Raw genomic sequence first — 14,903 nt, forward strand, 5'->3', positions numbered from 1 at the left:
ACCTATTCCTGTAAATATCTATTTCTTGTGATACCTTTTGATAATACCTCGGGGCAATACTTTCCAAAGGGAAATTGCACCTTCTATCTCCTTTTCAGTAGAACTGTCTTGCCTTTTAACTTAATTGGTTTTCCTTTGCTTCTGCATTATAATGAAGGTGCAGCACACCCATACCCAAACTATTTTATGCCACTTAGTATACCTACATAGAATATGTACATGTATCAAATTAATATCACATTTATCCTCTTTTTAAATGACATGATACTAATTTGTATGTACACCACAATTCTTCAGGAATCAGACTTGTGAACAAGGACATTTTTAAAATGTGTTTTAGAGAACAATGTCTAAGCTTTCTCCACATAGCAGCTGTTGACTATATTTGTATCAAATTTTTAAGACACAGGTCTAACCACACTTTGCTTTGGCAATTTCAACAGTAACTCTTGGAAATCTTAGGTAAGCCTTGATTCAAAAAACACTCATAGACAGGTCTGGAACGGAAGATTTTATAAAGCTGTTGCTGCTGCTAGTAAAGGATTTACAACCCAAATGCCGATACTGCAACTAGTTTTCTCCCTGTATCCTAAATGTCTTTCAGTGTTTGCATTTCTTTCTCTCCACCCCCTGCTAAAGAAAACCACAAAAATTGCCCTAAGGGATATCATCATTAAAGAAAGAAACAGCGCAGTCAAAGCCTCAGGATGACACAGATCATTCAACAGTTGTTCAATTACACTGAAAAGCCACTTATTTTTGAACATGGAGCTTTCACTCAGCACAGGCCCAAGGCACCACTATCAGATTTGTCTCTGCAGTATCTCAACTGATCTGATGTAGGGCCTTTGCTCATTACAGAAGCCATAGCCTTGTGTGAGGTTTACATGTAGGTTCAAAGAGTTTCTAAAGCATCTTGGAGCTGTGTCGCCTTTAAAAGATATTACCAAATCATAATAATTTTCAAGAATAAATTAAAAGTTGTTTTGGATACCTCTCATTCCCTTAATCCATCTGATATTGGTTTTGTTTAAGGTTTACAGGCCACTTTCCCTGCAGAATTCCTACAGACTAATAGAATAGTATATGACTACAGAGGCAACATGGACAGCAGTAACACCCAAAGTACTCCAAGGTAAACCAAGCATATGAAATGGAACATATTCCAAAATGAACATTTTTGAAAATTATTATTTAGGACTACATACAACTCCCACAGACTCTGAGTGTGACCGACAGCAGTGCATGACCATCCAGACGGAAAAGTTGATTCCCACAGGTTTTTCTGAGAAGATTTCTATAAAAATGCCTGTTCAATATTACCTTTGAAAGCAGTAAGAAATCATAGAATCAAAGAATCAACTGGGCTGGAAAAGACCTCCAAGTTCATCAAATCCAGCCCTTGATCCAACACCGCCATGGTTACTAGATCATGGCACTAAGTGCCCCATCTGGTTTCATCTTAAAAACCTCCAGGGACAGTGAATCCACACCTCAAATCTTTCTCCGCTATACATCTGCATAGAAAAGCATATTGAAATGCAGGGGAGTGTTTTCTGCCCTCTAAATCAGAGCAGTCGTGGGCCACAGTGCTTATAACAGTATTGTTCCGGTTGACAAGGACATAGCATTACCTACAGGTTCCTCACTGCTCCTTGCCATGATGACACTAGAGGAATCAAATCATTAATATTCTGCTCCTTTTACTGTCTCTTAAACACAACACTTTTTTTTTTTTCTAATTTTTTTAAACTTTTCATGAACCTGAGCTCCTCCTGACCTGTAAGCCTCAGTAATTCTGCTGACCCTTTGCTAAGTTTGCTTCTCAAAACATCTATAGCTATAACCGTGGGTCAGCTGCTCACATGTTAGCAACCTGGGTGGGAGCAATCGATTGCAGGGCCTTTTAGGGTAATGCAGTTTCAAAACACACTGAAAGGCATAGCAGTGAGAAGAAAATGATGTACAGGTCCAATTCCTTTCTGCAGTTCAACTCTATAAACTGCAGTAATTCACCTCAAAGGAAAGATGAATGCGTTGCTCTACATCAATACAACCGCAACAGAACCGAGTCATGTCTTAATCATATTGCAAGAAACAAAAATAATTTTTTCACAACACTTTCTCCACAATATAATTAGATTTGGTTTGCATGCATTCAAGATAAAAAAGATAACATGTTAGTATAGGAGTCTACATGCTGAAATAGTGTCCTCGTTCCATCCAGAACAGGGTTAAGCTTTGCAATAGCCAGGAGAGGGAATGGCTGGGACCCAGAGGTTATTCTCTAGCACCTCACATCATTTTCTAGGGATGGGGGGGAGGGCTCACTTCTGGGTCAGAGTAGCATGGCAGAAGGAGCAGTCTTGCATTATTTGGGGTTTCTCCATGCTGAGCAATGATGTCTCTTTTCTTGTACACTCTTTTATTAGTACTGTTGCCATCACTGCTAATTTCTTATCTCCTTGCTGTTTCCAGTAAATTGTTCTTATCTCAACCCCTAATCTTTACCTTTTGCGCCTCCAGTTCTCCTCTGCAGTCTGTCACAGGGGAGGAGGAGAGGAAGGGAGGAGTGAGCAATCAGCACGTGGTTTGGAGTGGTTTCAGTGGGAACACTAAATCAGAAGAATACTATTCCTAAACCACGACAAAAAGTCAGAATGCAATACAGTTTACATACCTGTATGCAGGAAGGCAACTTCTCAGTGGCCCCATCACAGTATTTCCAAAGGAACGTTACAAATTCTCATGGTCAATCCTGCAAGAAGTGGAAAGAATAGTTAAAACTAGAGAGCTTCCAAAGGAAAAGCAAATAAGATCAGCTGTTTCCTTGGATACACAATGCTAAGTGTCAGTGTAGATTTGGTTTAGAGGATGTTAAACACTGCAAACTACGGGAGTAGCTAGATCATAAGAATCATTTAAACGCAGCAAAGTCCAAGCTAAATAAAATACAAAGTGGTAAGTTGTTTTTAAAGACAAGTTATTGAAAACCATTGCCATAAAAATGCAATGAATATGTGGGACTGGATTAGAAAGAAAAGAAAAAAGAGAGAATACTGCACCAATTTATATTCCCTTTGAACTGTCTGTAATACAGACCTTAAAGTACATTTTCAAACATATAGCATATCAAAGAAGCAGACATTTATTTCTAGCCATGGCACTTTCAGGCTTTTGGTAAACAAAACCAGAAATAGTCTTGTGGAACTGTGCTGTATGACAAAGCATGTACTGATGGGTTCTGCCCAACATCAATAAACTATTGTTTTATCCTTTAAATGAAGGAAAGAATTTCAGCAGTAAGCAAATGCCTTACATCTTGCATGAATTCCTCAACAGAGTCAAAGAAAACCTGTCTTCTTGACCTCCTGCATGTGTTATTCCTAGTCAAAATATAAGTCACATTCCCTGAGATCTATCAGTAGCTAAGTTTTCGATCATGCCAGCCATGATGCCATGGGAGGATGATACACAACACACTAAAGCTTTCTGCTATAGTCCCCTCTGGAGTCCCCACCTATTGTTGTAAGGGTAATTATCTGGGTATCCCTGAGGCCAATTTTTGCACTTTTCATATAAAAATCACCTCTTCAATAAGACATGAAATTTAAAATCATCTCCCTCACAGATATCGAGTCACTCCATTACCTCTGGGACAGATATAAATTATGCATTCTTTGGTTCTCTTTAAAATTTTAGATGCACAAGGGGAGAGAGAAACATCTAAATGGTACTAAAAATACAAAGCATTGAAGAAAGAAACAATAACTTGTATGGTATTAACTGCTACAGTGCTCTAAAGGCTCCCTGCTTGGTCAAGAAAAGCACTGAAACATAACAGCAGGCCTCCATGCTAATGGCTGCTAGTGACAAGGACTCATTGAATGTCACTGCTTCACATACTGTGTACTGTTCATTTTTCTTATCTGTGTGACCTCTCCTTTGAAATGACTGATGAAACTCCCCTGAATTAGCATCTCCGCTTCTGGGCATTTGCCAGCAAGATGGCATTTAGCAACATCTCTACTAAATACATAAATAAAGGAAGGGGGTAAAAAACCATAATCTTAACAAAAAACAGTCATCATATCTGTTAAAGAATACTCAGTGTGTACTGCAAAAGGGCTGCTTCTCTGAAACCTCCTCCTTAGGTTATTTTTTACCTTTATGCCCTTTAAGAGTACTGGCCTGTCACAATACATGCATTCACATTTCAGACTTGGTGAACATTTTCATAATGGGTGTGAATAAAAAGAAATAGCTGTTACTGCAAGAAAAAAAGAAATGCCTCTGTTCTGATGCCCTGCTGCTATGATGACCTATTTCACACTAGCATCTGTTCTCTTCTCATGAACCACTCCAGATGTAAGCTGGCAAAACAGCACTGCAAGTATGTTACCCAGACGTCCATTCACTGCTGCAGATGTTTTCTTCCATGCTTCACATTTAATGTGTGCCTGATTAATTTTTTCATTGTTATTTCAGCTACTTGGGCCACAGATTTTCCTGTGAAGTTTGCAGAATGCAGGATCTAATCTGCATCCATAAGGAGCAGCTCCCTTTGTGTGAACAGGTTCATTAATGTCTGGAATAACCAGCCAACAGAGTCTGGGCTTGAATTGCCAAAAGAAATGTAAACTTTGGCAATCTATTATGCCTTAATAATATTTGCCTGAGGATTTAACACAATGTTCATTTCAATTTTAAAATTACAGATATTTGTAATATTCAGATGCATCAGTCTGACCAAAAATATTATGCCCAATCTCTGCCTCAAGCCCTTGACCTGAATGAGGTTAGTGACAGGGATATGAATGACTTGAGCAGAAAATGAAACACAAAAGTAGTTTTATCGTGAAGTACAATATTTCTTCTGTCACTTAACCATTTTTTTCCCTCTCAAAATTACAGGGTAGACTGCAAATCTTCAAGTCTAGCAGCCACTACGACAGCCTAAGTGCCATTTAAAAGAATAATAATTTATGAGGCGCCTTGGTAAAATAGCAAAGGTCATAGAGAAGACTCTCCAGGGAGGAGAGGATGACAAAGGTTACAGAGATGACTAAAGACTCGCCTACAGGAAGGGATTTTCTTGGAAGAAGATGTTTTCTTGAAACAGCTTCATCCTACCTAACACACAGTTGCCTCATCCAAATTAACAGTTAACCTTTAAGTTAGCTATAAAGCATTACTTACAAAATACACTCCTGAAATTCGTGGCTTAGCACCTTGGCCTTCCACCCAAGGCCCACTGAGGTGCTGGCAGATGGAGGACACTAGCAACTGATTTGATCCCATCTGGGACAACAAACTTGAAAAATCTCTGGAGTCTTTGCAAACCAGTCCCCAAATAAATGCTGTCAGCCAGTACCACTTGCAAACCTCTAACAGACCACCACAGACTGCTTCAGTTTCTCTTAGAAGCAATGGGAAGAGTTGGTACATGAGGAGCCTAAGACATGCAGCTGACACATTGCTCCCGGGTAGCTGTAAATTTGTGCACCAGCCATCACACTACAAAGCAGTTTAGGCAGCTTTTTCTTGACACAGCTACAGTATTCCCCTCCTTCAGCTGCCACAAGTACAGAAAAAAAAAAAACAATCAAGGATGAAGACAAGCAGGAACAACTCTTTTTGGCAGAGGTCCACTCTCTGCAGCATCATCTCTGGACTCATAAAATACACATTAACTGGTGGGAGAAGCTGGTGCTGCAAACCTGGGGGTAACTGGTGGTGTCTGTAGAACATCAGAGTGATAAAGAATTGCTTAACCTGAAGCCAGCATGCAACACAGGACAACTGTTATCTCTCCAGAAATATGTGGCCATAAACATTTTGAAAACTGACAGTTTCCAACTGTTCACTGTCAGTTGTGGGAAGTTTCTGCAGCTGGATCAATGCTGGCACTTGTGGAGGGGGTTGGCACAACTCTGAAGGGTACAGCTTTTAGTTCATGCTGGTAAAGAAGAGGTTAGTGATTGCTTTGAGTATAACTGATTGTGCTTAATTGCTGTAGAATAACTGCTGGAGCCCATCTTCTTGGTATTTGACCTCCATGCCAGTCCTCCCAGCTCATAAAGAGGTATCTGAGAACTGGGTAATAATTCAGGTAGATTATCCTAGGCAGTATTTGCAGATTCTCATCTATTTTCTATACTAAAATTTCCTGAAGGGAATGAATGACCCAGACATTCATACTATCTTCATTCCCTTGCTCCAGCAGTCCCTGGTCCATCACAACACTTGTTGAAGCCTTTGGCTAGCTGTTCAGATCACAGAACATTTTTACAGACCCATAACTGCATGCTGATGACAGCAGAGTGTGCCTTTGGGAGACGGAAGGGCAGAAGGCAACTGGAAGGTGGGATGCAGATGAGCAAGACTCCAATTTTAACAGCCATCTTTTATCCTCCACATCACCTGCAGGAAGGAGGGAATGTTTGCAACAGAAATGTTGAAAAGACAACAAATAACCCAGGCAATGCCCACTCCCGAGTGACAAATCCACCGGGCATGCTGCCAAGCAGCCCTCCTGAACCTGCCCAATAAAGGGAACCGGCATTTCCAACACGTGCTTTGCCCAACACTTACAGCTGCTTACTCCAGCGCAGCAGCCCACCCTCAGTGCCAAGCCTTGGCGGGCTCTGTGTGTGAGGTTTTATACTCTCTTGTGTTGGTTTTGTGTGCTCTGTCTTCCTTTATTAATTTTAAACAGAATGGGGGGGATGTAAATTCACCGTTGGGGATATGTCACTGTTTGCTCAACATGCTCCATATACCTTTATTAATTTTGTATTGAATGCTGGATGCTATTTCATTCCAGGGGGAAATCAGGGATAGCAAAAGGTCTTTCCCACAGTAGGACAGCAATGGGGAAGGGGAGGTTATTTCTCTGTGGGTTTACTTTAAGTGATTTATATGCTTCCATGGGTTTCTAAAGCTGAACAATCTGAGCTTTCATGAACAGGCAGTTTCAGGGCCATGACCCCCTGGTCTGAAAGGTTGATTATCTTAATGTAGCATTTATTATTCAAGTCTTACAGCTTACATGACACTTTAAAAGTAGCAGATTAGGCCTCTATCTAGTGCAAGATCAGTATATAAAGAGAGAAATTTAAAAGTTTTCAAAATTAAGACTTATTTCCAAGTAAGACTTATTCTTCTACAGTACAAATGCATAAACACTACATGAACAACACAGGTTGTTGTTTGATATAGGTTTACAAAGTTTAACTCTTGGTCACAAAGTTTAACTCTTGCCTCATTGCAAAAAATGCTTCTATCTGTGAGAATGGCTTGTCAGCCTGTCATTTCCAACACTGCAATTCCCAGCCCCCCAACAAGCTGACACTTGTCTTGGAGCATGCAGGGACACTCAATGCCCTGGAATGCTGGAGAGGCTGCAGATAGCTCTTTGCTATCTACTTCTAATTCACATACCATAGCATATCCCTTTGCTCATTTCAGCATGTATTTTTTCACCCATTTCATACATTTCTGCAATGCTGGGTACAGAGGCTTCTCCACTTGTGGAAACCCCTGAACATGACACATCTGTCTCCTTCTGCTGACTTCCAGAGCACAAAGTCTGGGAGTTCACAGCTCACCTCCATCTCCACCAGCACCTAATGAATGAAAGGCAGCCTCATGTTCACTGCACAGGGAAATTCAGACTGTGATTCCTCTGTACTGTTGAGTCCTCCGTGACTCCTTGGTCTAGGGACCTTCTGTGGGAAGGGGACCATGGGGTGAAGCTATTAATGAACAGTAATTTGGAAATAGCTTGCTGTATAAGGAAGGAAGATGAATATTCTCTTGGGTGGTCCAAAGCTTTTGTTTACCATTTCTTAGGCAGTTCTGACGTGAAGGGCATCTGACCAGACAGCAAAAGATCTGTTTTGCTGATCAGAAGATGCCACAGTAAGATTTATACTCATAAATAAAGACTTCCTGAAGTCTTTATGCTGAACAGTGCCTTATTGAGACTGCTCCGCATAATGAACTTCAAAAGGTGAACCGAATTAATTATTTGTTTGAGCAAAGCACATTATACACTTGAAATTATGGACTAGCTGGCTCTCACTGCACATGCACAAGTCATTCTTTTCCTAAGCTGGTACATGAACTCCTTGTGTGACTGATGGCAAGGGTAGAAAGTTTCTGCACTGCGAAGCACAGTTCCCATTTTGAGAACCAAAAAGAGCAGAACTGCTTCAATTGAAAAATGAGTGAGGAAAACAGGAGTGAAAGGGGCTAGGGGACTGCAGCTGGCTGCCATGGGCTCTGTAGGTCAGCACTTTTATATCTGCTGAATAAAGCTGAATTTTGAACAAGTGGGAGGTAAAGAGGAAGGGTAGGATTTGGAAACTGGCTCACATCCATCCAAGATGATAACGTGCAACCCAGGGAAAAAGCAATAAATACCAGGTACATGTCACAGCACACAATGCCAACAGCCTTTAATAAAGGCTAATGCAATGATACTCACCAGCCTCCCTGCTGTGCCGCCAGCAGCCTGGGTGTTCACAGAGAATGAAGGCAGGCAGGCAGGCAAGGAGCAAAGGAAGACAGGCAGCCCTGCCTAACTGTGAGCATCTTGTTTGGGATCCTCTTACTGACCCCATGTAGGGGTACAGAAGTCAGCTGGTGCTCCACATCATTGGTCTATTAGCTCTGCCCTTGTCCTGGTTTCAGCTGGGATAGAGTTAACTTTCTTCCTAGTATCCAATAGAATTCTGTGTTTTGGATTTAGTATGAGAAAGCTAATAACACACTGATGTTTAAGGTGTTGCTAAGTAGTGCTTACTCTGAGTCAAGGACTTTTCAGGTTCCTGTGCTCTGCCAGTCAGCAGGGGCACAAGAATCTGGGAGGGAACATGGCCAGGACAGCTGACCCAAACTGCCCAGAGGGATATTCCATACTATAGAACATCATGCCTAGTATATAAAATGGGGGGAGCTGGCTGGGAGAGGCCAATTGCTTTTGAGAACAGGCCAGGCATTGGTCAGTGGGTGGTGAGCAGTTATATGTCACGCATCACTTGTTTTTCTCGGGGTTTGTTTTCTGTTTCTTTTTCATTACAATTATTACTATTATCATCAATAGTATCATTAATATTAAATTTTATTTTGCTTCATTTATTACATTGTTCTTATATCAATCCATATGTTTTGCTATTTTTCTGAATTCTCCTCTCCACAGGGAGGGATGCTGGGAGATGGGGTGAGTGAGCAGCTGCATGGTACTTAGTTGCTGCCTGGGATTAAACCACAGCAGTCCCGGACAAGCTGCAGGTCAGCAGTGGTATTCTGTGCCCAGTTCCTCTCCAAGTCCTCCAAAAACAGAAGAGGAACCAGCTAGAGCTACAGTTTCTGTCCTTCACCTTCCTGCAAGCTATCTTGCTCTCCTCTCTTTTAGTGCCATTATTTATGAAACTCTGAAGGCAAATAACATTTAGTCACTGTCTTTCTTTACCCTGGAGAAGAGAAGGCTCAAGGCAACCTCATCATAGTATTCCAGTTCTTAAAGGGCAGCAACGAAGAAGACAGAGGCTCTGTCTTCATGAGGAGACATATGTAAAAGACAAAGGGTAACAGGCAGAAGTTACACCAGGAGAGGTTTCATCTTGATATAAGAAATAAATTTCTTATTGCAGGAACAATCAACCATTGGAACAACCTCCCCGGGGATATGGTAGAGTTCCTGCCTCTGGAGGTTTTCCAGGTGCAATTAGACAGGGTGCTAGATAATCTCATCTAGGCTTCTTTTCCCACAAAAGGTTGGGCTGATGATCTTTTGAGGTCTCTGCCAATCTCAGTTGATCTGTGATTCTGTAATTACTTACCCACCCAAATGCTGTTCTTCTGGAGACTGATTCCCAGAGCTTCCCATTCAGACCTTCAAGGCTGCCCATACCATCTACTCTTTCCCTCTGAGGCAAAAGTTGCCATGGAATAATTTACATTGGAAAGGACCCCTGGGGGTCCTCTGGTCCGACCTGCTGCCTAAAGCAGGTTGCTCAGGGTCTTTTCCAGTCAATTTCTGAACACCTTTGAGGCTGGAGATTTCATAGTCTCTCTGAGTAATTTGTGCCAGTGTTTGAACACATTCATGGTGGTTTTTTCCTTCCCTCCAAATATATATTACCAGAATTTCAAATGTTCCAAATTGCATCTATTGCATCTTTTCCCAGCACTGTGCACCTTTGAAAAGAGTCTGACTTAGGTTTCCCCTTCCTTCAGATAGTCTTAGACAGCAATAAGATTTCCCAGTGACCTTCCCTTGATCTGAACAGTCCCAGGTCTCTCCACTTCTTCTCATATATTCTCTGCTCAAGCTCACTGCAGATGTTGGTGGTCCTCCTTGGGGGCCTTGCTTCAGTTAATCTATGTTTTTCTTGTACTGGGGAGCCCCAAACCAGACACAATACTTCAGGTGTGATCTCACAATGTGCTGAATGAAGGAAAATTATGACTTTCCATCAAGTTAGATCCACCTGAAAGCATCCAGGAGGCTGCAAAGCGCAGAGCTAGAACAAAAAGCCTTACAAATGTGTGCCCAACTGTGAGAAAAATACACCGATTTTTGCTATGAGTGGAATAACACTGAAAGAGGAAGATGAAAATTGGCCACCAAAGCCCAGAGCAGTAGCAGACACACAGGTAAGACAGACCAGCTAGTTGGGGGAGACTGTATAGATACGAGGGGAGAAAGGTAGAGCACACCATAATATTTCAGAGCACATAACCACTGAAATACTAGTATGAAGCAGCTACAACTGAGCTTAAATTACTGCCAATCCTAACAGGTATAAAAACAGGAGTTATTTGTCCATTATAGTATAATAAGGAACTGTATCATTCAAAACCAGATTTTCTTAATATCAGTGTAGCATGATTAGACACTGTATAGCATGAACAGACCATAAAATGGGCCAAAAGAGGTATTTCTGTAATACAATATATAAAGTATATATATAAAGAAGACTGCAATCCATGCAACCTTTGTCAAGAGATTACATATTTGCATCTGCTATCCAGACCAGTGCTACCCTGTAAATAAAATAATTCATTGCTTGGCAGAGCTGCATCTCCAATACAGAATACAGCAACCTTCATATACCTTGAAATGAGACCAGGAAAAAAAAAGGAGGGAAGAACTTCTAAGAGATACCAGGAAGGAAGCACACCTGCATGTAGGAGGGAAAATAGTGATGTGTCTACCACCTTTTTGTGAGTAACTCCCTCAGGAAAGAGTTATTTTAGTATTAAGACCATGAAGTCTGCCTGAGACATGGTAGCAGTAATAAGCGTAGAGAAAACAACAGTCCAGAGGAGAATTCTTTTATCAGGACTGCAAATTCTGGCTGTACTAATGAAAAAGCAGCTTTGCAAGCATTGCATTACCATGTGGGTTGTTTGGTTGTTTTTTTTTATGGTGGAAACAGCAGCAAGAATTGAGTCCATATCAAGAGCTGATCAGAAGGAACAACGGAAAGCAAAACTTGAGTTTCTTCTTATTTATTACTAGAGAAAAAGAATGAAGGATGCTCTTATGTCAGGAACAGTGCTCAAAGCACTGGAGCAGCTGGCAAAAGTTCACGATCAGTTCAGTGATTTGGGAAATCTGCACACAAAATAGAAATTCTGATTATCATTTAAGATATTATTCAGATGACTAACACTCCACCATGGATACTTTCCTGTGGATTTACTACCTGGACAAAACTTTCCACGAGCCTCTTCTAGATCAGAAATATTGTCCACTTCTTCCATTTTCCTTGGAGGCAAGGCATTAAAAATGTCAGAAGTTAATGAGTTATACAAACTTTGTATTGCTTGGTTTTCTTCTTTTTTTTTTTTTTTTTCCCCTCCCTCTCTTGCAAGAAGTGTATTCTGATTTCTTTTGGTACTGGTTTCTTACAGAGATTTATTTATGATAAAGTCTTCTCCTTGACCCAGCAAAATTTATGCAGTGATAGTATCAGACAAAGAGTTTTATGCAAAGGGGGAAGTGATCTTTTGGACCAAACTGCCACAACTCTGGACACAACATGCTTCTAGCAAGGGTAAAAGCACTTGCAATGCTTGTGTTTATTTAAAGTAATCTGATGGGACTGAAGCCACAAAGTGATTTTTGTGGCTAGGAGAGACTAACAGCACAACTGAGATTGAAAATTGCTGTCTAATCTTAGACTAGAGAAGAGCGAAGCCACAATTCGGAAATACATTCCTTTTTGGACTATGGACTAGAGGAATGAGCAGTGCTTTTGGGGGTTTCACAAAGCTTTTTCTGACTAGAAAAACTGCTAGGATGGAGATTTGCTTGAGCTTCTTGCTGGCCTCCACTTTCACTCACAGTTGTTGTGTGTAACATAATTAAGCCTGTAGGGGATATGCATGTGTCTTGCCATGCCAACATTAAGATACAACAATGGTCTGCTTGAGAAGAGTGGAGGCTTTCTGGCTATCTATCAGCAGGAATCAGTGAGGACACCTGAGGGATTCTGTGACTCCATGTCATCACAGTAACAAGCAGGCAGATGTCCTTGATGGAAGGGTCATTATTTTTCAGAATAGTTTTCCTATCCACATCACCAGGCAGCTCCCTTTCAGTTTGGCAAGCTGCTCCTTAGGCAGAAATCAGCCTGACAGAAACTTTAAAAACAAAAGTATAATTAGGGTCTGTTAGATTTGGGATGTGTCTTTGCTATGTTACCACTGACTTTCAAGCCTGCAATTCCTAGCAAAAAGCTTTCAGCAAAGAAAAACTTGAACAAAATAAATAGAAAACAACTTCCCCCCCCTCCAAAGCAATCATATATCGGAGGGTGTCTTCCAAGGGAAAATCTTAATTGCATCCTTTCACATCTCCATAACATCGCACAGAGAAAGATTGTGCAAAACCAGCCTGTGGACCACTGAACACCAACGAGCAGCAAGAATTCTGTATTGGAATAAATTCTTCAAGCATTTTTTCTTGCACAAACACTAAAATTTCAAAGCGTCTGCACTCCAACAACTACAGATAGGCAAATTAGGGTGTTTTGAACAAAACAGATTCCTCCTGTGCCTGCAAGTGACTTGTATGTGCATTCGTAATATGCCCATTGCTAAAGCATCTGTGTAATGAGCTAATAATGGAATATAATAATAATAATAACAAAATAATGGGAAAGCTGCATGCACAAGCAGCTCTTGCACTGAAGACATGAGTGTAGAGGTCACCTCTGGAAGAGATGGAGATGGGGCCTCCAATAGCCTAATCCTAAGGGCCATACTCTCAAAAGAACAGCAGCCATTTGTGCAGCTGAACTTCTGTGTTTGCAAGTAAATGTACATATTGAAAATCATAAAAGCAAGAAATAAGGGAGGGATAAAATATCTCATAAAGCATTTCCAAAACCAGGGACGGTCTTCATGTAAGGCAGTATTTTGCACCTTACGAACACAAGAGGGGCTCTTCTCTGAAATACAAGCTTCTACTTTTGTACATGCTCTTCAGTTAGACTGAAAAAATTAATTTAATTTAATTTAATTTTTAAGCTTTGGAACATATAACCTGTTAAAAATTAGAAAGGGATTTCCATGGGGTGTAAGGGCATCCCAGAGAAAGCCTGAGCCTGTTTTGAGAACTGGTTCACAAAAGAAATCCTTATACATACTTTGGCTACAAGTTTGCAAAGGCGATTCTATCAGATTTCTGCAAGTCATTTCAGGTAAAGGTTTCAAAATCATACTATTTCTTTAGCTATTCAGGTTTGTATACAGCCGGAACTGGAATAACAAGAAAATCTGTTTTGTCTGCTTGGAATCCGTCACCTTTAAAATCAACTTGTCAAAAACACTAGTTTCCATCTGCCAACAGCACCACACTATATATTCTGTTTAGGACATATTTTCATGATGTTTCCTACAAGTTTCCAAGTGATGGCTGGGTCAGCAAGCGCTGGCACAAAACAGCAGCCAGCTGGGTGTGGACTAGATGGCACGTGGACAGGAGTCAGGCTAAGGACAGCACTGGAGCCAGAACGGTTGTATCTGCCCTGGAAACAAGACTCTAATTTCTAAAGCATCTGCAGGATACACCCTTGAAAAAAAAAAAAAAAAAAAGAAACATTTTGATTTTAAATTACAATCTTTAAATCTACATTACTTAAAGTTAACACTGTAAGAGGATTTATAACTCAGATGGGAAGAAAAAAAGCTTCTAAATGATTAGCTGCAATTTGAGGAGGATATTACAGGAACTATGTTTAAAGGTCTAATCCTGGCAGCCCACATGCATGCAAATTGTTCTGTATAGCTCAGTCGCACCCACTTGCATGAACAATATGTGGCTACAGACAGACCTGCAGGTTTAAACTAGAGTTGGAATGTCCTGCTTCAAATAAAACTCAAGAACACGTAATAGTTAATATATATTTGCGGGACCGCTTGGAAAATCTAATGAAAAAATGTTTTTAAATATTTTTTTTCACTGAACAGCTCAGAGAAGTGTGTCCTTGGCAAAGGCCCATAAGGGGCAAAAACAGTGGCTGTTTGTTCTCTTTTGCTCTTTACAAATGAAGCAAAATACAGTTGATATATTATGCATGTCTTTCAGCATATTTTTATTTAGCCTGTTTTGATTTGCTGTGCCTTGGGAACTTTCACTTTGTTTTGTTGTGTCTTGGGAACTTTGATTGGATTTTGTTTTTCTGGTTAATAACAAAAGTGCAATATTAGAGCAGGACATCAACCAATCTACAGCGTGTGAGATTTGTTTAAGTTTCAAGGAAACAGCCTCTCAACATCTCTTTTTCATTCCCTTATCTTATCAGTCACCAAACCACCCTCAACAAGCCAGCTTGTCACAGGAACAGCAAGGGCCAGTTGTTATTAGTCATTTCATTTCCCGT

The 14,903-nt window shown here is 40.6% G+C and overlaps 1 protein-coding gene across 12 annotated transcripts in view; it reads right to left on the minus strand.

The window, feature by feature from the left end:
* Nucleotides 1–14,903, minus strand: part of ENOX1 (ecto-NOX disulfide-thiol exchanger 1) — a 361,706-nt gene that overhangs the window by 244,234 nt on the left and 102,569 nt on the right. For all 12 annotated transcript variants that reach the window (XM_050331531.1, XM_050331528.1, XM_050331530.1 and 9 more), the window contains one exon: nucleotides 2,681–2,758. The gene's annotated coding sequence lies outside the window, so the exon portion shown is untranslated. The remainder of the gene's footprint in view (nucleotides 1–2,680; nucleotides 2,759–14,903) is intronic.

This window comes from Myiozetetes cayanensis, unplaced genomic scaffold (assembly GCF_022539395.1).
Source record: "Myiozetetes cayanensis isolate MyiCay16 unplaced genomic scaffold, myiCay2020 scf5-8, whole genome shotgun sequence".
NCBI classification, from domain to species: domain Eukaryota; kingdom Metazoa; phylum Chordata; class Aves; order Passeriformes; family Tyrannidae; genus Myiozetetes; species Myiozetetes cayanensis.